Genomic DNA, 24,823 nt, shown 5'->3' with positions numbered 1-24,823 from the left:
TGGGCCGCTAAAGCGGAACGTGCACACTTAACCACTGCACCACCGGGCTGGCCCAATGTTTCAGGGTACTTTTAATTTTCATTCTCTCATTATAGGCTGTAGGTTTTTTACCTATAGAGTCTTTCTATATTAGGATATTAGCCATTTGTCTATGACATGAATCACCAATATTTTTCCCAATTTGTCATCTACTTTTTAACTTTGCTGACTGTGTTTTTGCCATGCAGAAGGTTTTTGTTATTGTTGTTATATATATCAGTGTTTTATACTTCTAGATATAATTTCATAATTAGAAAGGCCTTCCGCATTCATATTATAAAATAATTGTCCTGGAACTGGCCTGGTGGTGTAGCGGTTAAGTTTGCATGCTCCACTTTGGCGGCCCAGGGTTCACGGGTTTGGATCCCAGGTGCGGACCTACACACCACTCATCAAGCCATGCTGTGGCAGCATCCCACATACAAAATAGAGGAAGTTTGGCACCGATGTTAGCTCAGGGACAATCTTCCTCAAGCAAAAACAGGAAGATTGGCAACAGATGTTATCTCAGGGACAATCTTCCTCACTAAAAATAATAGTAATGAAAAAATAATAATTGTCCCATGGCTTCCTCTGGTGCTTTTGTGATTTCGTTGATCTATTTAAAAATTTTTTCTGGTATAATTTGTGAAGTGCATACCCAATTTAATTTTTTCCAAATGATATACAGTCGTCCCAACTCCATGTATTGATTTTACTTTTTTACATATACAATCATGTCGTCTCTGAAGAAAGACAGTTTTTCTTCTTCTTTTCTGAGCTTTATGCCTTTTATTTCTTTTCTTACCTCATTGTACTTGCTAAAACCTCTAGTACAATATTGGCTGACGTTGGGGAAGTGGTGATCTTTGCCTTGTTCTGGATCTTACCTGAGAACCAACAGGTAAATGCCCAGCTGGCTATGTATTGCCAAATTGCTCTCCACAAAATTTATGCCTATTTGAACTACTCTGCAGTATGGAGCTGCCTAGGAAACTGTCACCATTAACTATGATGTTAGAAGTAGGTTGTAGGTGCCCTTTATCAGATTGAGAAAGTACCCTTCTATTCCTAGTATGTTGAGAGTTTTTAATCTTTTTTCGCTTGAAGAAGATTGTCCCTGAGCTAACATCTGTGCCAATCTTCCTCTATTTTGTATGTGGGATGCCACCACAGCATGGCTTGATGAATGGTGTGTAGGTCCATGCCCAGGATCCGAACCTGTGAACCCTAGGCTGCCGAAGTGGAGTGCGCAAACTTAACCACTACACCACCGGAATGGCCCTTTATCATGAATTTTGACGAGTGCTTTTTCTATATCTATGAAGATGATCATACGGTTTTTTTTCTTTTATTCTTTGGTGAATTATATTAATTTAACTTTGAATGTTCAGTCAACCTTGCATTTCTGGAATAAACCTAACTTGGTCACAATTTATTATCCTTTTTATATCTTGCTTTATTCTGTTTTCTAATACCTCATTAAGAATGTTTAGGGCCTGGCCTGGTGGTGTAGTGGTTCAGTTCACATTCTTTGCTTCAGAAGCCTGGGGTTCACAGGTTTGGATCCAGGGTGTGGACCTACACACGGCTCATCAAGCCACACTGTGTCAGTGTCCCCTTTATAAAATAAAGGAAGATTGGCACACATGTTAGCTCAGGGCCAATCTTTCTCAGCAAAAAAAAAAAAAAAAGAATTTTTATGTTATGTTCATGAGCGATATTGGTCTCTAACTCTCTTTTTTGTAACATCATTGCTATGTATTGATTTGAAATACCAGTTGTATACTACATTTCCATATATATTTGAGTCCGTGTCTGGGTTTTTATATTACATTCTGTTCCGTTAGTATCTGTGTTTCCTACCTCATTATTGTTAATGGATACATCATTGGGTATTTAGGCATTAGCTTATTTCCAGTGTCCTGCTATTACAGGCAAGGCTGTAGTAAACAGTATATGGCCAGATTTTTTTTCCCACTCCATGATTATAGCCTTAGTATAAATCCTTAGAAGTTGATTAGCTGGGTCAATGGGTAGGCATAATATTTTTTTTTAAAGATTGGCACCTGAGCTAACATCTGTTGCCAATCTTCTTTTTTTTCTTCTTTTTCTCAAAGCCCCCCAGTACATAGTTGTATATTCTAGTTGTAGGTCCATCTGGTTGTGCTATGTGGGACGTCACCTCAGCATGGCCTGATGAGTGGAGTCATGTCCTTGCCCAGGATCCAAACCAGCGAAACCCTGGGCCGCCGAAGCAGAGCTTGCGAACTTAACCACTCGGCCACAGGGCCAGCCTTCTGGGTAGGCATAATTTTAAGAATTCAGCTACTTTGTCAACCAGTGTCCCATCAGGAAAGTAGAAACCATGCTAATTGTTTCAATCAGGGGACTTACTTAAGGAATGATTACTATTGTTGGAAGGGCTGAAGGAGCAAAAAGGAGAAGGTGAGATAACCCTGGGTTAGTGTCTGCAGGCAGCCTACACCAACTCTAGGATTGTAGGAGCAAACAGGAGGAGGTGGCGTGCCAGAGCCCTGGTCATGCTCACTGCTGACAGTGATAATGACTACACTTGCTGTTGAAACCGCTGATGCCGCTCCTAGAGTCACAGCAGGATGCTGGAACCACAGTCACCCAGCACTGCAGCCCCTGGAACCACCAAAGGATATTCCACTGCTGCAGGAGACATTGCCAGAAGCAGACAGGGATACAAACGCCTTCTTCCTTCCTACCTTCCACTTGCCCTTCCCTCCCACCAGTGCCTCTCATTGACTGAACTTAGTCAGAAACGAGATGGCAAAGAAGTCTGGAAAAGTAGTTTGCAGTGTCCAGCTCCCTCTGATACAGAACAGCAGGGCCAGCTTCATGGACATTCGACCTGTGCAGTCACACAGGACCCCATCCTTAAAGAAGCCCCATATTGTCACTCTCTTGAAATTCTGAATACTTCTTGATTAAAGGGTCTTATGTTTTTATTTTGCACGGGCCCTGCAAATTATCTAGTTGGTCCTGGAGGGTGGAGCATGGAAGGGCAAAAATGGAGCTGAGAACACAGAGGAAAATGCCAGGGCTGCTGTGTGTTGGCAAATTGTTCTCCACAAAGTTTACACCAACTTGATCTATGTACTTGCAATGTATGGAGTGGCCTGGGAAACCACGAATTAGTTATGGTGCCAATAGGTAAGTTCCTGATATTTCCCCTAAGCAGTTCCAAAAGCAAGAGCAGAGAAGTCAACAAACTGGATCTCTGGCCTCTCAACCCAGAGCGTCAGATTAGAAACGCTCCCTGAGCTCTAATAGACAATTTTCCTACCTCACCCCTACACGGTGGAAACAGATCTTGGTGAGGGTATTGGTTGTCATAAAATTCATATATTTTATGAATATATAAAATTCATATAAAATTATAGCACAGAAAAATATCTTCTAGGGCCAAGTAAAAGTTAAACATAAGAGTAATTTGAAATATGTGAAAATAGTGCATGCACGTGACAGGTCAGAGTCATAAACGGTGCTACCTCCTCAGTTCTCTCATTGTTTTGTACACAAAACAAAATGTTTTGGGATTTACACAAACATGGCTCACAACGTAAATTTGTTCCAAATAATATTCCCTACAATAAAACTATTGTGTCAAGGAAATTGATGAGTGGATCTTTGCTTGAAACCCTGGTAAAGAAATATTACTTCTTGTTCATTATTTAGTTAGTGAGTTTTTGAGTAAAAAAGTTGTTATATCCAAAAAAAGAAATCACCATTAAGTGGTATAAATTTTCAAGAGCTGTTATGGTGAAAAGTTGCTAATATGTAAAAGAAAACATAAAAGAATGAAGAATGGATGAATGAATGAATGGATAACTTTAAGGCCCCCTGTGGGTAGGAACCCTTGTTGTATGAGAGAAGGCTGACAACCCTGGGAGCACACAATGGTGGAGGAGGTGATGGGAGACCAAGAGAGAAGCCTAGTGCGGGGAACAGCATGGGGGAGAATTCTAGCCACCCTTTATTGATCATCCAGTGTATGCCAGCTGTAGAGACAAGATGGTCTCATTTGAGACTTCATTCTCCTGCCTTGTCATTTTGCAGAAGGTTATACACTGTTTCTACTCTTCAGTCACCAGCCTTTTTCAGTGCACGATTCCAGTGAACATACGTCACATATTTACTAGGACCGTCTTAATTTCAAATATTCTGTTTCATTGTCAGTCACGTGTTTCATACTTTGGAAAACATGATGGTCAAAGACTTGGGGCAGGGCATATAATTTTTTAGTGTGAATGAAAGGAAAGGAAGGGAATAATTGTTAGTTCGTATACTTCTGCGCAGAATATTCAACTATGGGATATACTTATTGCTTTGCGCAGTTTTGTTTTTCTTGTTTTTTTAGATAAACTAGAAATGTTTGAAGTAAAGAAGATGAAACTCTCAGGCTTTAAGCAATATCATAACTGCTAACTCTTACCTTGAGTCCCAGCCTCCTTGGTTATGAAGTAGGAAAACAGGAAGCTGAGATGAACAAATGAGTAGAGAATGGAAATTTTATTCTACCTTTTAACCTTTTTCCTTCATTCACTTATGACGATAATTCTTTTCCAACTTTTCTACCAAAATATCCTAATAGTCCAGAAGCATGAACTCTGAGATTCTAAGGGCTTGACTCCAAGAAAAATAGCAATTTCTTATCATTCCTTGGAAGACTGGTGTTTTATTATAAAAACTCGCATGAATTTTGTATTAATGCTATATATCTATATTTATTTTAATATAATTTTTTATAATATGGTTTTTATTCTCACCCAAATTTAAGGGTAAAATTGTCACCCCGGGAAGATTTGGTGTATAGTATAGTATTTATTCAATGGCTTTACATGTAGCGCCTACCTTCACTACTGCCACATTGCTGCATACTCCTAATTTGGGATACATATCCTTATGAGTTCAAGAGTAAATAAATAAAGAGAAAAAAAATCAATCTTTGGAGCTTTGCTGTAATGATTTCAACTGTAATGATGTGTTTACTTACCAACAGTATGTAAACTCTTTCTTTAACTGGAAACCTCAGGGGAGGACGATTCCACCACACAAAGGGATCATTAAGCAGTGGGTCACCCAGAGTGAACCCTGTGATGGCTACCACAATCAGAATAAGGAGGAAAAATATGTAACTATCCTGTTAGATGAAGAGAAAACATTGGTTAGAATTTAAAATTTGTTCATTTAAAAATACTTAAATTAGGACTAGAAGGAAAAGTTTTTACACTAATATCCAGTACATTCCAAAAATCTATAAGAAACATGATACTTAACAGTGAAGTTCTAGAAGTATTTCCATTAAAGTCAGAAACAAGACAAGAACGCCCCCTTCACCATTCCTAGTCAAGACTGTGGAGGAAGTTCTAGATAATGCAGCAAGACAAGAAAAAGAAACAAAAGGCATAGGACTGGGAAGGAAGAGGGAAAATTTTTTGACATTTGTAGTTGATAGAATTGTCTAAACAGAAAGATTCAAACACACAAATAATTAGAACTAATAATAGTGCAGAATGGTAGCAGCTACAGTTCAACAGACTTACAGAAATCAAAACCTTTCTGTAAATCGTTAGCAATCAATTAAAATATGCAATTTTAAAAGATTCCATTCAAAATATCAAACAAAAATTGTAAGGTACTTAAGTTTCAAAATATATGTATGACTGTACTGGAGAAATTTACAAAACATTTCAAGAGACGTAAAGGGAGATCTGAATAAAAAGAGGGTCTTTTATAAACTGGTTTCATAGGTGCAATGACAACACTTTAAAGATATCAATCTAAATTAATCTATAAATTTTTGCTGTTCCAAATAAAATCCCTGAGGTAGCTTTGAAAAGTGTCAACTCAGCTAAGCAGGAACTTTGTTACCCAGACTTCCTTCATGGAATAGTCCTGGGTTAGGATGAGCCATAAGAAAAGTTTGTGTGAAGATGGGAAGGTGGAGGCGAAGCAGAAGTCATTTTTTATGGTCTGAAGGTCAGTTTTGGGCCAAGAGCTATTGCAACTCATGTAGTAGCAGTGGGACCAGCTCTTTGTGACAGATCTGTGGTGAAGAGTGCCAGTTTATCCTGTAGGTCATCCCTATCATTGAGGTTAGGGCAATGAGAGAAAGACATGCGTTTATCCTTGTGGGCTGGTAATTGTCTCTGCTCTTCTCTATTCATCTTTCCACACTGCTGGCTTTGCTAACTTCAGGTCCAGCATCAGACACAGAACCAACAGCCTCACCTAGAATGCTTAGCTATCTCCTACAAATGTGTAAGGTTTAAGCCCTGCAATAAATCCCTATTCTATATCACTGATAGTGGCTCTGTGTTTCTGATCAACTCCTAACTAATGCAATCTCAAACAGGCATTTTGTAGAAGTTGATGGGCTGTTCCAAAAATTAATTTGGAAGATGAAGAGCCCAAGAATAAGTCAAGAGAATTTTGAAAAGTTAAAGAAGGAGGCAGGGGGTATTTCTGTCCTAGCAGACATCAAGACTTATATAGCATTTAATCAAAACAGTGTGATACTTATGGAGTGATAAAGCAAAAAAGACCAATAGAACAGAATAGAGAGCCCATAAAGACACTCAAACATATGTGAAAACATAATGTAAATGATAAAAGAGGTCTTACAAATCAATAGGGAGAATGATGTTCAATGTTGCTGTGGCATTTGGATATCTTACGTAAAAAAATATTAAAGTATAGCTCTATTTCCTATCATACCAAAAAATACATTTGCGAATAACTAAAGCTCTAAATATGAAAAGAAAACTTTAAAAAGAATTAGAGGAGAACATCACTCAAGACAAGAAGGAATTTCCTAAACAAAAACAAAAAATTGCAACCATAAGTGAAAAGTTGACAAATTTAGCTATATTGAGAAAAAGAAAAAAACTTAGTCTAAGTGACAAAAGACACCAAAAGCAGAGTGAAAATACAAAGCACATCTGGGGAGAAGACTTTGCATTACACACAGTAAACGAAGAATTAGCATCCACAAAATGTGACGAACTCCTGCAAATAGCTGAGAAACAACCTATTAACCAAAGCAAAGGAGAAACAAGGAAAGAATATAAACAGGCCATTCACATAAGATGCTCAATCTGACTGGTTATCATAGAAATGCAAATTAAAATTAAAATGAGATATTATCTCTTACCCATCAGATTAGTGAAAATGAAAAGTCAACAATATTAGTGAGAGTGTGGAGAAAAAGGAAACCTCCCATATTGTTGGTGAACGGAAATTGGGAGAACCACGATAGGAACAATTTGGTCATATCCATAAAAGTTGAAGATATATGTACCCTATCACCAGGCATATATCCTAGAAAAACTCTCTCAAGGATTTCATTACAGTGTTCTGACAGCAAAAAATAAAAACCAAAAGTCTGTTAAAAGAAGAATGAATAAATAACTTGAGGGCTATTCATGTCAGGGAAAGCATACAACAATTAAATGAATAACTTAGACCTACCTGGAGCAACACAAATGAATCTCACAAGCATAATGTTGAAATTTATCAAAACAAATTGCAGGATCCTATGTACTATTTTTAATGAAAATTTTAAAAACACCCCAAACAATGCCAAATATTGTCTCTGGATACATATCTATGTAGTAAAAAGATAGAATTAAAGGATAAATGCAGATTTCATGATTGTGGTGCTTCTCAGGAAACAAGATCAGGGAAGGATCCAGATAAATTTCCAAGTGTGGACATAACATTCAGAGTAAAGATTCAAAGCTAATATGGTAAGGTATTAACATTTGTTAAATTTCAATGGTGGGTACTATGGTTTATGTTATTCTTTTCTGTGATTTGAAATTTTTCATAATAAAAAAAGAGAAAAGCATTACAGTGGTGTCATGAACTGAATGTTTATGTCCCACCTACGCTCATATTTTGAAGCCTTGATCCCCAGTGTGATGGTGGTTGGAGGTGGGGCCTTTGGGAGGTAATTAGGTCATGAGGGTGGAGCCCCGTGAATGAGATTAGTGCCCTTGTAAGAAGAGAAATGAGAGAGACAATCTCTGTCTCTCTGCCATGTCAGGACACAGCAAGAAGGCAGCCATCTGTGAACGAGGAAGAGAGCTCTCACCAGGAGTCAAATTAGAGGCAGGACACCTTGATCTTGAATGTCCCAGCTTCCAGAAGTGTGAGGGATAAATGCCTGTGTTTAAGCCACCCAGCCAGTTGCATTTTGTTATGGTAGCCTGAGCTGCCTCAGACAAGCGGACACCCGTGGCTCCTCCCACCCCAACCTCTCCCGGAGACGTGAGCTCTGCAGAGAGCCAGAGCATGTGGTCTGATTTTACCACCCTGAGGACCTTGCTCTGCACATCAGCCCAGAAGGCTACCATCTGGAGTCCAGATAGGAGATTAGTCAGAAGTGGGATCCCCTCAAGTTTCCAGTGGAAAGACCCTCATGTGTTTTGCCCACTGGGAATTCTTTCTCCTCCCGCAAGACTGGCCTGGGTCACGCTGTGGTGCGTACTCCCTGTGGACTTGGAAACCAGAATGTCAGATGTCTCATGTGCAGCCGTGCTCCTGCATTGATTCTACTATGTCAGGACAGCCTGACCTCACCTGGGCCTGGACAGCTGTGGCTTCCTTGGCCCAGGGTGTGTTGGGACAGTCAGCACAATGGCCAACATGACTTTCCTCTTCCTCACAGCCAGCGAGACTGTCACCCCTTACCTCTATTCCTACTGCCTCAACTCAGAACAATCTGGAATGGAGCACTGTTTCTCATATTTGCCATCTACCTGACATACGGATTCCTTGAAAGGCAGATATCTGATTCTCCCCTCTCTTCATCTTCCTCTTCTCCCTTCTCTGTTTTTGTATTTGCTTCTCTGGTTTCCACACATGACTTTATTGTTTCACTGTGTGTCCACTTTGCGCTCTCTGGTCTGTCCCAGTGCTCTGTTTTTTTCTGATCTCTCTCTCTCTCTCTTGTATTTCTGCCTATTTGTCTTCTCTGTGGCTTCCCACTGCATGTCTGTGAAGAGCAGCGACAGCTTCCCATCCCACAGACCAGTGGGAAAACCAGAGGGAGCTCTGAGTGTGAGCAGTAGATGGATGGAAGTGGAAGAACACAATAAATGGCAAAACAATTTCAGCATTACAGGGCCTTAAATCCCAGGAGATGGGAGCCATTGAAATCTCATGTATCTAAGTTGAATTTTATTCAAGACTTTCTTAAGCTTTCAATTCTATCTAAGACATTCTGCTGAACAGGTCTAAGTGTTTCCCATAAGCTCAAAGATTAGTGAGAGTTGCAACAGAGATGGCGTAGAAGGCTAATATAGAGGCTCTCCCAGGTATCTGCAATGATAATAGGAACCTTCTTTGGATCACTAAGCAATGGTCTTCAGCCGACTTGTAGTTTCCAGCTCCTAGGGTTTGGTGTTTGTAGTTGAAAAGGTTTATGTCTTTTCCAAGGAGGCAACTTCCATATTACAAGGTTTACAAGTGGGTTTTGGATTTGACTGAGGACTAATAGAATCTACTGACCTGACAAAGTTGTATCGTGGTGTTAGGCTGATTTCAATAAATTATAAATTGAAGCAGCCATACAGAGTGAGGCCACCCATTCAGCCCAAGTTATATGAACAGTGGTTTAAGATGTCAGTGCTTTCATAGTTCATATTACCATGCTGGAATGGAAATTTTACTCTACACAGCCACTTAAGGGGGAATATAGTGTCTGAGTTATTTTTAAAAAGCAGTCTGTCTTAACGCTTTTATACTTGCAGTGTTTTATAAGCATCTCTGTCACCTGAAATGGAGGCAAGCATTATCACTCTCGTGTCATGGATGAAGAGATGGTGCAGACGTTAATCGACATTCACCTTGCAGGGCAATGGCTGAGTCATTCAGGGTCACAGGTCTCCTTTTTTCTGCTTATTCTACAGGAGAGCATCACCTTGTGGTCAGTGAGTTCAAACTCCCGGGCTCTGCTACCGATGGAGACAGTCTGTTGTCGACCTTGAGCGACTTTCACATTCTCTCTGGATGCCTGTTTCCTTGCTGTGAGTTTGGACAACAAACACATACTTATGATTGTTTTCTTTCTTTCTTTTTGTCTTAAAAATCAGGAATGATGGATTGCCAGTGAATCAGAGGTGAGGGATTCCTATGACATAAAGCACAGAATCTCCAGGTTAGAAAGGATCTGGAAAGGGCAGCTGGCAGGGTGGGCCTGAAATGTAATCTTACAGTGGAATTAATGAAGGAGTTAAAAAATAAAGATTCTTGAGCTCCTTCCTACTAAAATGGAAAATACTAATATGAGGACCAGGAGTCTATAGTTTAAAAAGCGCCCCAGGTGATCTGGTGCAGGTTTAGAATTCGTGGCTTATGTGGAACCAACCACTCCAAGTGCATGAGACAGGGAACAGGCTTTGCAACTGCTGAGGGGTCAGATGTGCACTTCAAATAAATGGGCCATGGCATCAGAAATGCAGCTCCCTTAAAAGCGATTGAGCAGATGGGAGATGGACTGGGCAGAGGTGTTGGGAAACCCTGGACTCTGTTTTTGCCAGGAAGTCCTCCAGCTTAAGTGTGGAAGCCGGAAAGAGCCTCGAACAGAGCAAGGCTCAGTTTCAACCTGCTGTGTGATTTGGGTAAGCCACTCCCCCTCTCTGGACCTCAGTTTCCTACCTGTAAAATGGGAGTGTGGACTCTTTGATCTCTAAGTTGATTCTATGACACTTTGAAATTTACCTAATGTCCTTTTTGATGTGAACTTGCTATAACTCCAAATGCTCTCCATTATCTTAATGTTCTTATATAATGCTTTGTGGACCCAGTGCTTGTCCCACTGAATGTCTTTTCAGTCGTGGGCATCCTTGAGTGGCATGAATGCTATACCCAGCCACTGAGTCAGTGCGATTGCCCATAGAAATCAAAGCATTCCGAGGTGATTCCCTGCCATCTTAGGCTGCAAAAGCAACCTCTACGAAGGCAAGTTCCAGGGAAGAGAGGCAGAAGTCTAGGTTGCAAAGGCATTTGGAAAAAAAGGTGGTCTGATTTGGAGGGCGCTAAGTATCCTACCAGCCATCTCTGCTCCAGGTGAGGGTAATTCTATCTGCTGCTGCTTCAGGTGACCAGAGAAGGCTCTATCAAGTGGCAAAGACAATGCTTTCCACTGATCATGCTCGCCTTTCCCCTGAGTGCTGACCGCTGTTGGCCAGAGAAGCGTGTAATGGTTATAGTTGTTGGCACCAGTGTTGGCTGCTCAGGCCGTAGCTTGGCCAATGAGACGAGGCTTGGGAAGGAAAGACTGGCTTAGCAGCAGCACCTTTGTAGGCCAGAAATGATCAAGTGTTCACTATGATTGGAAAGGAACCAAAAGAGAACAGTTCAGGGAAGAGAGCCCAAGGCTAAGGAGCCAAATAGTAGGCTTTACTGGGTTTTTGTTAGAGTCAATTAAATTCAATGGAGGAAACATTTATGGAGCACCCACTGTATGTCAGAAACTGTGCAAGGCTTTAGGAATTCAAAGGGGAACAAGCAGGGTCCCTTTCTTTAGGCATTTATAACCCGGGAGGGAAGTTCTCCATAAGAGAGACAGAACGTATCATCTAGGGGTGACGGCATGGCAGGGGGAGGAGCTTACACGATCTGGGCAGCAGGAAAGGGAGGCAGATGAGGTGACGTCTGAGTAGGACTTTGCTTGGAGAAGAGGGGAGTGGGCAGGACTTCTAGGCAGAGGAGACAAAATTAGCAAAGGCAAGAAGGTGTGGAAGAACATGGTGCCTCTGTGAACTGGAGAGCTGATGGGAGGTGTGGGGGCCATCCGGATACACAGGGGAGAGGAAGCTGAAGAGACCTAGCCAGGAGCTGGGCTCAATGTGTCTGTGCGTGCAAGGGCTTTAGCAGAGGCAGCCTCTTATTAAATCGTCACATTCGTGTTTTAGAAATATTGTCCTGGAAGCAGTGTGGAGGATGAGTGAACAGAAGGGACAAACGGAACCAGGGGATACATTAGGAGGTTAGGGAGGCAAGGCAGTGGTGGAGAGGCTGGGTCATATTCAGTATTGGGTCATCGAGTGGATCCGAGGGCTGTCTGGATGTGGGCAGCGTGTGAGAGGGAGGCACAACAGATCGTTCTTGGTTTTCTGGCTTGGATAATGGGCTCCAGGGATACCCCTCTCCCTTCGGCTCTTGCGCCTCCCCCAAGGCGGGGTGGGTGAGATCCCCCACTCTGCTTTTATAACTTTCCAAGATAACTTGGAAGCTGGTGGTTGAGGGACACCCTTTGAAAAACGATGAGTTCTTAGAGGCACCCAAAAGAAGAAAATACTTGAAAATAAACTTTAGCTAAACTTTTTTAGGGACTGTGTATTATTTGACTATTATTAATCTTGAAGAAAGTACACATATATAATTGTGAAACATTACTCACATACTGAAAAGCTTACAAAATAGAAATATACAACTCATCGATTAATCACAAAGCAAACATTACTGTCACCATCATGTTGGGCTGGAAATGCGGGCAACACGGCGAGCACCCCGGAAGCCCCTTTCATGCCCTGTCTCGGCCAAAATCGTCTTGTCCCAGAGTCCCACCTCCCTCCGGGAGAACCATGATCCTGATGAAAGCACTTAAAAAAAATAAAACTAAAAACCACGCATTTCCAAATGAATACAACAAAAGAAAAAGCATATCTTTCGTATTTTCCTTTTTCCAATTTAGGTTAATTCTTCCTCATCTTCCTAGTCTGATTGAGTTTAGGGATCCTGACAGTCATTTGGTTCAGTACCTACAGGAGTAACAAAACTGTGGTCTGGGCTGCTCTTTGCTCTGTGACTATATAAGCTAAGCTGTGGTCTTGATCAATTAATCACCTCTGTAACTTTTTGTAGCTTATACGGCTTTGAGTTTACAGAAAGTCCATTTATCTAGAGAGAGGCATTCGCCTTTGTATAAACAGTGGTGAGTACACCCCGAACCATCTAAAGGGAGAGAGGAGAGGAAAAGAGGATGAATTGTTGAGCCTGGAATCTTAACATTTACTTATTTAGGTTCTGCATGTCTTTATAGGCTTGAGGAGCTATTTCTCCATCCCTCTTCCTAAAGCTGCTGCTTTCTTAACAGGCTGTTAGAATTGCAGGCTCCAGCCACCTCTGATACACACAACACTTTCATTCACTGCAGAAGGGAGTTTTGTGTGGAGAGAGGGTCTACCTAAAGGAAAGAGTGGACGGCCCAGACGTTTGATCTGCTAGAGCGAGCTGCATCAGGAGAGGCCTGGGCAATGGAGCAAAGCGTTAGGACGATCTGGAAAGATGGGAGAATTGGCAAGAAGGCAGCAGCCCCGTCCCCCTCTGCCATCCCAAAGGCAGGATGAGCCAACCTCTCCAAGTTCACATCAAGGTTTACGAGGGTCAGCGTGTTTGTGCAGGCCTTGACATTTTCACAAATTGCTCTGTAGTTGTTTTTATTAGTTTTCTTCCAGCTGTTGCTCCAGGGCCCTTCTGGCAGCCGGGCCTTCCAGGCCAGCTTGGAATCCCTTGTTAATTGACTCAAGTCATGAAAAGGTGCCATCTGCTTTGAACTCTTGCCTGTTCCAAAGCTGGACAAATCCCAGGCACGCACCATAGGAAAAGCAGTAATGAGGCTCACACCTCCGAGTTTAGAGTTTAGAACTCTGTCTGGTCAGGTGTTAAGGGCAGAGGTGAAGGGCGAGCCCAAGGGGACGGGTTTGAAGAGTAAACAGACCCTGAGGCTGTACTTCCTCCTGGGTCCTAAGCGATGACGCCAGGCTTGGGAGGAGATTTCACAGCAATCCTGTCAAACCCCTCTGGTGAATAGCATCATGATGACCCAAATAAATTCACAGATATCTGTTACTCCCTGTGTTTTCACTTCACACCAGCTCTCCTCAGATGCGCCTCAGCTTGGGAAAGAGGCCTCGGTGAGAGGTTTCCTGTGAAGCTATTAGTTTCATCCCACTTCATAGAGAAAAAACAAGAAAAATCTTAAGGGGGTTTAGGAAGAAGGACCACTATCACCACGATGCAACACCTGATGTTGAAACGCTCTTTTCATATTTATTATTTAAAAATGATGGCAAGGGCAGTGTCAACAGAGCAAAATATTTATTGACTTTCATGAAACATCCCCCAATTACAACGTTTTAAAAAAGTGTTAGATCAACTGTAGTGTGAAATTGACTTCTGTCTCCTCCAGTACAATGTGTAATCAGACCTTCTTTCCTTGATAAATTTTGATACTTTAAAATGGACCCAGGTCCAAGCATGCTTCTTAAAGTTGTATCGTACAGAAGGGCGTCCAGTATGCTGTTATTTGTTTATCAGGAAAGATGAATCACTAGTGGAAATAAGAAAATAGCGTGTTTGCTAAGGCTTGGAAAGATTGTCAGAAAATGTGGCACCAGTGCAGGGCGTGGTCGGTGGGGCGTGGTGGCAGATGGAGGGAGAAGCCGTAAGTTAAAACAGATTTAAGAGGCATATTCATCATATACAATGTGTAGACCTTGTTTGAATCCTGATTTGAACAAACTAACGGTAAAACAAACAAAGACAATCAGGGGAAATAGGACAGTGACTGGATATTTGATGAAATTAAGGAATTATTCTTTAAAAAATTTAGGCATAAGAATGGTATTGTGACTGTTAAAAAAAAAGAGAGTTCTCATCTTCTCATCTTTTAGAGATATGTACAAAAATATTTACAAATGAAATTACATGATGTCTGGAACTTATTTTGAAATAACCCAAAGGGTCAGGGAGGGGTTAAGTGTATGGTAACAGAAAAGAGGCAAGAGATGAAATAAAATCGACCTTGAGTTGATAATTGTTGAAGATGGGAAATGAATATGAGAGTTATGGGTTTGTTGCATTATTCTCCCTGCTTCTCTGTATTGAACATTTGTATTATGCAAAATTAAAAATGAAAGTCCTCAGGGGCCGGCCCCAAGGCTGAGTTGTTGGGGTTCCACACGCTCCACTTTGGCAGCCCGGGTTCAAGGGTTAGGATCCCAGGCATGGACTTACTCCACTCATCAGCCATACTCTGGAGGCATCCCACGCACAAAGTAGACGAAGACTCGCTCGGAAGTTAGCTCAGAGCTAATCTTCCTCAAGCAAAAAAAGAGGAGGATTGGCAACAGATATTAGCTCAGGGTCAATTTTCCTCACAAAAAACAAAAAGTGAAAGAGAAGGACCTCAGTGGGCTCTTGTCACGTATGGTTAGCTTTCTTATGTAGAGGAGGGAAAAGGTGCTGAAGATTTCCTCTCCAAATGGTCATACAATTTTTACCTTTATTAATTTTATAATCAAAGAAATCTCAATGAGCTCTTTCTAATCTTATGATTCTTTGATTATACGATTCTGTGAAATTGCAATCAGTTGATATCTTGGCCATAACAGTCATCAGCTCTGACCTCAAATTGAGGTTGGAGAGGAGCAGAAAAGGAAGGAATAGCTTCCCACTGAGAAGTTGGTTTTTCACTTACACCAAGCCAGGGATCTGGTCTGAATATTTGTAATGGGATGTGGAGATGTGGGACAACAGAATGTTATGCTTTTGGGGACTTAAATAAATGTGGGCGGGGAGAGTAGTTCCGGTTTGCATGATAAACTCATTTTAAGGAAACTCTATATCCTAGACTGAAAAATAATTTATTCCTTAGACCGGATTTCCAATGCTATCACAACTCTATTAATTATCCATGCTGTGTAACAAATTCCCCCAAAAATTTGGTGGCTGAAAACTGCAAATATTTATTATCTCACGGTTTCTGAGGATCAGAAATCTGGGTGTGGCATAGCAGGGTGCTTGTGGCTCAGAGTGTCTCCCAAAGCTACAGTCAAGGTGTTGTCTGGGGCTGTAGTCATCTGAAGGCCTGACTGGGGGAGGATCTGCCTCTGGGTTCATTCACATGGCTGTTGGCAGGCCTCAAATCTGTTTCCCAATTCACTCCTGTGGGCCTCTCTGCAGGGCTGCCTCGCCACGTGGCAGCCAGCTTCTCCCAGAGCAAGTGAACCAACACAGAGCACGAGAGAGGGAGCATCCTATGGAAGCTGCAGTCTTTTTATAGCATAATCTTGGAAGTGACAACTGATCTCTTCTGCTGTACTCCATTCTTTTTTTTTTCTTTTTAAAATTTGGCACCCGAGCTAACATCTGTCGCCAATCTTTTTTTTTTTTTCTTCTTCTTCTTCTTTTTCTCCTCAAAGCCCCCCAGTACATAATTGTATGGTCTAGTTGTGAGTCCTTCTGGTTGTGCTGTGTGGGGAGCTGCCTCAGCATGGCCTGACCAGCAGTGCCATGTCTGCGCCCAGGATCCAAACCCGAGAAACCCCAGGCCACCGAAGCGGAGTGTGTGAACTTAACCACTAGGCCATGGGACCGGCCCCTGTACTCCATTCTTTAGAAATGAGTCACTAGATCCAGTGAGGGTGACCAGTTCATCCCCAGTTGCCCAGGACTTTCCCACTTTAACGCTGAAAGTTCCACATCTTGGGAACCTCTTCAATCCCAGATTTTTACTGGTCATGCTAAATCTAGCCTACACTCAAGGCGGGGAATTCTACAAGGGTGTGAATATCAAGAGGTGGGGATCGCTGAGTGTCATCTTCCAGGCTGGCTACCACAACAACCTTTCTAAGATTTAGTTCTCGTCATTACTGAAAAACAATGCCTGCAAGCCATTTCCTGATTCATATATCAGAATATATATCATATACCAGTTTTTTAATGATATAATGAATCACGTTAAAGTGGATTGAATAAATACATAAACCAACTTTAGAAACAGAATTTTATTTATGGGGGAGGGATAATAAGATTTATTATGTGTGTGTGTATAGTTTTTCCAATTTGGTCATTATTTCAAAGCAAATATTGATTTTGGTATACCAGTTCTGTCTTTTGCTTTGACTTCTAGAATTCCTGGCTAGATTTATGATCTCTTTTTTTTTTTTTAAGAAAAATTAATTTTTAAATTATCCCCTATGGCCAGATATTTTAATGATTTTGAATTTTGGAACATATTTTAAAATTTTAAACCCAGCTTTGGAGTTGACCATTTTGACTCTGACTCAGAAATTCAAATTATTCATTGGTCCATTCAAGCAATAGATATGTATTAAGCACCTAATGTGCGCTGTGCTCTATGCCCAGCCCTGAGGATATAGCGTTGAGCCAGCAGGACTTGTTTACTTTTTGTACGTCATGGACCTTGGAGCCGATTGGGTCAGTAAAATAAGGTGTCCACCACCGTGGGCTTAAGTGTCCCTCTCTTGCACTCTTCTGCCCACGGCTATCTGACGTCTAACTCTTCATGGAAAGTATCCATTTGTATACAAGTTTCTTCCACTACACTGTGCGCTCCTTGAGGGCAAGAAGCATGTCTTTGCTCAATCTTTAAGAATAAAAAAAGGTATCGATGACTTCTAATATGCTAGGCCCTCTGCTGCATCTTGATTAAGAAAGCTAAAAAGATCTGTTTTCTTGGAGCTTCCAATCTAGAGGGATGACCGACAGTAGACAAGCAAACAAACCAACAGGGTTATACGTGTGCTAAGTGCCATGAAAGAAAGAAAGGGTGCCAGGAGAGAACTAGGAAACCCTAGTTTGGAAGGATCAATGAAGGAAGGCCTGTCTGAAGAAGGGCACTGGAGCTCAGCTGAGACTGGGACGGGGAGGGCCAGGCGTTCACGCAAGGAGCTGGGTGAGGGATATTCCAGGCTGAGAGAATAGAGTGTGCAAACGCCCTAAGGCGGGGAAGGGCTTAGAAAATTCAAGGAACTGAAGGGAGGCAATAGGGCACTAGTGTTGTGGGGAAGGGGGAGCATGATGACTGTGAAGATTGGAGAGGCATATAAGAGATTCATATAGGACTTTCTAGGACTGGAGAATTTTTGAATTTATCCTAAAGACAATGGTATCCCCTGGTGAAATTGTAGGCAGGGAGTCACTTTGCAGGCAGGGAGTCACATTGTCTTAGTCTGGCTTCTCCTAGAAGCAGACCATGAGTGAAGCATTAGGATGCAAGTAGTTTGTTCAAGAGATGACCCCAGGAAGCATCAGTAAAGGAGTGGGGAATTGAGACAGACAAGGGAAGATATCCAATAAAGGCTGCATTTTAAACAAAATTACCACTGTGGACCACTGAAGCTTAATTGCTCTGGGGAACTCTGGAGGCCACTATAGAATGTGCCCCTCGAATTATTCCTCTTGAGGGGTGAGAGAACTGAGGAATTTATATACCCAATCTCGCCAGCCATTGCTTGAAGTCTGTTGGGGGATAAGGAATGTCTTGTAGGGCATGGGCAAGCGTTTCTAGCCTGCTGCAAGGGTGGGCAAAGCAGCTTCATGACCAGAAAGAAACCTCTGGCAAAAAAAGACAGGTTCTGGAGTTTGGAAATCAGGTTAGTGAACAGGTTAGCGGTAAGGGTGAGGGTACATGGGGAGGCAGTGTCTACTGCAATCATGATCCAGTGTAGGAGTTAATAGTTCCCTCTGGTTCTTTCAGTGTGAATAAACCAGGAGCAGACCAGAGTGAAAGTGGGAGACCAATTCAGAGGCAATTTCAGTGGTCCAGGTGGGAGAGGATGGAGACCTGGACAAGATGATGGCAGATGGAGATGGAGAGAAGAGGTGGGCTTCAGATTCATGTTGGACATGGTGTTCACACCTTGGTGATGGTTTGGACATGGGACATGAGAGAGAAAGGAACTTCATGAGTGATTTCTGGCTTGAGTATCTGAATGGGTGGTGGTGACATTTACTGAAATGGGAAAATGGGGAAAGGGTTGATTTTGGGTCATGTATTTATAATGACGCAGTTGGCACAGTCATGTGACTTTCTCCAGCAATGCTTAGCTGGCACAGAAGAGGTGGGCTGTAGGTTTCATCCACAGGTGAGTGTTTGCCAGGACTGGGCAGCAGGAGAGAAGTAAGGGAGCTGAAGGGACTTGCAAGGGAGTCATTAGCAAACTGTTGGACTAGGAACTCTAAACTCATTGACAGGGAAATGAAGGCAGAAAGGGGCAGTTGGTCAGAGACAAGATGGTGGAACCAGTGGGTCAACAGTGGGGCTATTAGAGAAAGTAAGCTGGAAGGATAAGAGCAAGTGGTCTTCTTCATCTTGGTACCCACAGCTCCTACACAGCTTCTGAAATATAGTAAAAGCTCAGTAAATAACTGTGTTTAAACTGAGGTCATTGTTGGCCTGAGGATGGATCTTAGAGGGATGGGGTTGCACCTTTCTCTAGTCCTCTATTTCTTGGGTTCAGTGGTCTTTCTGAATGAGTCCATTCTGTTTCTCTGTTCAATTTTTTCCTTTGGGATCAGCACACAAGAACTTCTCTGCTTCCAGTCCCCAGTGGGATATGAACACGATAGTTACTGCTGGGCTGTCCCAAAGTCACTCTGTGCTTGTGGGAAGCTGGATGGACTGTGGACTGATCTCTGGACGTTCATTCGTTCATTCGTTCATCCACCCATTCATTCAATAAACCCTCACTGAGCAGCTACTACATACCTATCTCCTTGCTAGGTTTTGAGTTAACAAAATGAATGAATGAGTAAATGGCCAATAAAGTTTTGTTCATTAGGGAGCTACAAATTGTAGCACTTGAGTTTCTGGACTTGAACTTTTTGGGTCTGTCCATCATTCACAGTCATATTGAGACTAGAGGGGACAGCCTTTATTCTTTAGCCTGCTGTGTTGTTTTAAAATTTTACCAAAATGTATAATACTCTGAAGACACACAAAAGAAAGAAATCCTTCCATGGTGTCTAAAAATGTACAAATGCATCTCTCCAAGAGCCGGGGTCAGGTCAGCAGTTATGCCTTCATCAAGGGCGGGATTCAGATTCTCACCCCTTTAACATTTTTTAAACCATGACATATTATTTTTTTAGGATGGTTTTACCTACCTAAGGGTAATGCTCACCAATTCTTCTTCAGAAGTTGCGCTGTCTTCCACGTGAGACATTTAATTTTAATTAATCGAATCAGCCATTTGTTTTGTTTTTCCAAACCCTCCGCCACTCCCAGGTAATCTGAAGAAATCTCTCCCCAAAGGGAGCCAGGCTTTTGCGTGCTCCGGTGTCAGCCCTTTCCACTGTTGCCTCCAGCAGGTTGGAGGGACCAAGTCTCAGGTATTTGCTGAGCGTCTGGCACAACGGGGTGCATAAGCGCTGTTCATAAATTCTGGTGTGACTAATGGATTGATATAAATCTCATTAGGGCTAGGATTGTGCCTCTGTCCCCAGCACCTAGAACAGTGCCTCCTACCATTAGGTGCTCAATGAAAATGTTTGTTGAATGAATGCATGAGTGAATATTACTGGGGACTGTTGAGCTTTGTAAATCCAAAAATGTGCTCTAGGGTCGACTCATTTGATTCCCTTCCAGCTTTCAGCGGTGATATGAAATAGGGCTGTGATTTTAGAATGTTTTGCTTGTGCTCTGCATCCTTTTTTGGGGAGGTGGGGAAGAGGTTAGCAGGCCGAAGCATCCTTAACCAACACACCAATCTGAGCTGCTCCTCCTCATCCATTCTCTATCTTGCGGAAAGTGCCACTCCAACCAAATCAGTGAAGTGAAAAAAGAAAACAAAGCTGGGTTTAATTGTTACTCCTATCCCTTACACAAGAGTGCCACGACTGAAAATACAGAGGGGCAGCCTGAGGGGCTGTAAATAGAGAGACTAGAAAGTTAGGAAAGAAGACTCTGAAAGAGCATCACTTTTGGAGCCTTTCTTGAGGATCTCCTCTGTCACCTGCAGCTTGCTCTGTGTCTTGGCTTATGTTGGAGGAATGCTTACTCCTCACTCATGATGCTCTTTCCATGAGAAGGGGCCTTCTGTTCCATCAACAATGCTGGCCTTTCCATACCCTTCCACTCATTCCTCCCAGGAAAGGATAGGTGACATAACAGAGTGGTGAGTTTGAGATGAGGAATTGAGTTGTGTAGCCCAGTCTCTGCCTCTCTTGGGACTGACCTGTCAGCAAAGAGCCCCATTCTGCTCTGCTCCAGTATCCTCTATAGAGGGCAGGCTATGCATCTGTTGGGGGCCTTGTAATCATGCAGTGCTGCCTGCGACTGGGTGGGTAAGGCTGCCTAATTTTGGGATTCAGTACTAGAAAGCTCATTATTGCTGCACACCTAAGACACATCTTCCCGCCCAACCTTGATGAGTAATGTCATAGTCGGTTTAGGCTGCTGTTAGAAAAATACCATGGATGGGGTGGCTTAAATGACAAACATTTATATTTCACAGCTCTGGAGGCCGGGAAGTCTGCAATCAGGGTCCAGCATGGTTGGGTTCTGGTGAGGGCTCTCTTTCTGATTTGCAGATGGCTAACTTCTCCCTGTGTCCTTGCGTGGTGGAGAGCAGACAGAGAGGAAGCAAGCTCTCTCATGTCTCTTCTTATAAGGGCACTAATCCTATCACGAGGGCTCCACCTTCATGATCTAATTACCTCCCAGAGGCCCCCTCTCCAAACATCGTCACACTGGGGTTAGGGTTTCAATGTATGAATTTTGGGAGCACGCAAACATTCGATCCATAGCAAGTAATAAGGATGAGTTTTTCATCTCCATCTGCCTGACTCCTGTGGCTTTCTCTCATTTGGTGCCAAACTTGGGTGAGGAAGGGACCCCCTCAAATACCAATAGCTGAGGTCTAGTGTTTGGATGTTTGGGGATTGATCTGGCTGAAAGGGACAGAGACAAGCAGGTAGAGTTTCTTTGGTTCAGTGCTTAACCAGTTTGCACAGAGCAAATCCCCTTTTCTTTCTATGGGTGCCGCATGCACGATGCCCTAGCTCTCAGTGCTGTTGCTGCTCCTTCCCTCTGCTATGCTGCTTTGCTGCAGCCCTTGTTTTCCAGCATCCTCCATCTGATAACATCACGGGGAGAGAGGGGAACGTTAGGAAAAGAGAGCAGGAAGAGAGGGCAGAAGCGTTCCCAGTAGTAGCCCTGCAGGCAGCACCCTTGTTTAGTGCAAACTGACTCTTCTTCAGCCAAGCAGATGCTTAAGACCCAAGTTTCATTAGGCTGAATTCCTTCCCATAGGGCACCTTGGTCCCTCATGCAAATGAAACTCTTCATGAGCCAACCCCGATAGCTGAAGAGGCCATGTCTGAGTCTGATAATGCTCTGTATAATATATGTAAAACACACAATAATGCATACATACACACCTACATTTTAGGATGCAATGCTACAGGTGAATACATATATGCACAAGGAAGCATGTGTGTACACATACATTTGCTACATATAATAAAACAACTCTTCCCCAATTAAAATTCAAAGTCAATAAAGGTAAGGAAGGGACTGTTTCTGTATTTCTTCTGTCCTCAAGGTTAGCTCTTCGAGTCAAGCCTCTCTTCCAAGTCGGGATTTAATTTCCTTGGAAAGATAGTCTATGGAAGGCAAGAAGTGCAGGACCTGGGTCCTTTTTCTGACCACGTCTCTGGCTGTATGACCTGGAGCACAACCGTCCTGCTTCAAAGCCTGCGTTTCACTGCATAGTACGTAGGGTAGAGGCTGTGCTGCGTTGGCTCTCCTAGCTCCTTCTGTGGATGTATACTCTGAACAAATAGCCAACGATTTGTAGGTGGCCAGAGGAAGATATGGAGGGAAGGAGAAGGTGGTGAGGTTTAAAGAGACAGGAAATATGGCAGCCCTCATTTACTGGAGAGCTACGTATTATACAATCGGCAAAGGATGGGGTCTAGGGGTTCCAATGGAATCATTGCCTACCTCATCAGTTACTGCAAGAATGATAGAAACAACTGTGATTGGCTTTGCACTCTTTAGAAAAAAAGGCATTTGCAGGTGTGGCAGAGAGGAAGAGAGAGAGAAAGAGAGAGAGAGAACAGGCTGTGTGCTTGGCACTTTGTCGGGTGCTGTGAGGGGCACAGGGGTGGACCAGCCGCGGACCCTTCCCAATTGCTCGTCATCTCTGGCGAGAGAGGTCAGCCGCAGGCTCCGGAGAAATAGCTCCTTAAGAGCGGGACAGGAAAAGTGCTGTGGAATTTGATAAACTAGAACTGATATCTAAAACTCTCTACTTGAGTCATTGAGCATTTGCAAGACAGATTCCTTCAGGAGAGGGCCCCACAGGACTCTTGTTTGGGCTCTCACCTCACTTATCCCATGGAAGGCATGATCAACAGTGACTGAATGTGTTGGCCCACATTATTTACAAACACCGTGCTTGAACCGTGGTTAGGCAGAGACGTATTTGGAGAAGGTTTTGTGCTCACTACAGCTCTGTGCTAGAAAGGTCTGACTCGAAATGCTTCAATTGAGTTTCTTAACTATTTACCTTGGTCCTTCGTGTTTTTTGTTTTCCAGTTCTTCCTCAAACACGCTCTTTCTCTTCTTCCGAAAACAGTCAGATGGCTGAGTCTAATGGGACTGTGATTATCTTACTAGAAAGACAGCACTTTGCAAAGCTTGCTTTATATTAGATTCCCTTCAAAGTCTACACAGGGCGTGTGAGCATGAGGGCAATGACATCCACATAAGGCCTACAGCTGGAAAGAACATTCTTAGAGCGGGAAGTGCTGTGTGAACAGTTGTCTGCTCTGCCCCAACTGTTGCCACATGTGGGTGGGGCCCCCTGAAGGAGAAGGCAGAAGGGCTCTAGGTTTCTGGGGTACATATTAGGCTCTGAGCCACAGTTACCGCTACTATTATTATTTATAGTTAAAACTACTCAGTTAGTATTCATGGAAAATTTCTAAGGTAGGAATTATTGTGACCTGCCGTTTACAATTTGAAAGGACATGCAATTTCACTAAGGTTATATCAATAGTAAAAGGCAGAACCAGGATTCAAACCAGGCTCCAAGATTTCTCCCCCACCTTTTCTTTTTTGGAGAGGAAGATTGGCCCTGAGCTAATACCTGTGCCCATCTTCCTCTGTTTTGTATGTGGAAACACCACCAAAGCATGGCTTGATGAATGGTGTAGGTCTGTGCCTGTGATCCGAACCCACGAACCTGGGCCACTGAAGCGGAGTGCACCGAACGTAACCACTATGTCACTGGGCCAGCTCCCAAGTTCTTTCCCTTTTGTTGAAGGAATGATTTAGTGAAGGAATGACTAGTGATATCGTGATACGCACCAGCCGAACTTTCACTAGGAATTGACCTGATTGTTGATGTTTTGTAATTTGTGTACTTTCCCCCCAGTATTGGCATGATTCTTTATCTAAATTCAAGAGGTCACTTCTTAACTAAGCATTTCAGTGTTAGGAGGCACCATCAATCAACCAACAAATTTTGGTCTCTGTATATTGATACCTAGGTGCCTGCCAAGGTGAATTTATGGAGAGTATCAGATACTCTTCAAATGCTCATTTTAGCCAACTATTTCTTTCCCAGTTTTAATGTGGATAATGTATAGTAACACTGAATGAACTTACATTCTCTGTGCTCTCTCCTCACTCGTGTGGGGTAAATGAACCCAAGGTGACCACTGAGGAGGCCGCAGGAAAGAAAGAATGAAGGGACTGGCATGATTCATATCTTGAAAGCTAGTGTTTGAATAATGAGGAGTCACTTATGATTACTATTAGAATTTCCCCATTCTTCCTCTTCTTGTTCTAGTGACTTTCAAGTCCCTGGAGTATTTTATTGTCATTTCTGATACATAGACAGCTAAAGTGGGTATCACCCTTAAGAACTTACAGATGGAAGTTGACAACGCCTCTGCGAGAAAGAGGTATCATTACTGTCATTCACGGAGAGCCTGAGAGTCTAGG

General features: G+C 42.7%; 1 long non-coding RNA gene across 5 annotated transcripts in view; it reads left to right on the top strand.

The window, feature by feature from the left end:
• LOC102150469 (uncharacterized) overlaps nucleotides 1–24,823 on the top strand; it is a 61,809-nt gene that overhangs the window by 12,946 nt on the left and 24,040 nt on the right. For all 5 annotated transcript variants that reach the window (XR_011431532.1, XR_011431530.1, XR_011431529.1 and 2 more), the window contains 2 exons: nucleotides 9,966–10,082; nucleotides 18,566–18,690. This is a non-coding gene — a long non-coding RNA (uncharacterized lncRNA). The remainder of the gene's footprint in view (nucleotides 1–9,965; nucleotides 10,083–18,565; nucleotides 18,691–24,823) is intronic.

Source organism: Equus caballus, chromosome 23 (genome assembly GCF_041296265.1).
Source record: "Equus caballus isolate H_3958 breed thoroughbred chromosome 23, TB-T2T, whole genome shotgun sequence".
Classification (NCBI taxonomy): domain Eukaryota; kingdom Metazoa; phylum Chordata; class Mammalia; order Perissodactyla; family Equidae; genus Equus; species Equus caballus.
The sequence above is the reverse complement of the archived record's forward strand: the minus strand, read 5'-3'. Positions and strand labels throughout refer to the sequence as shown.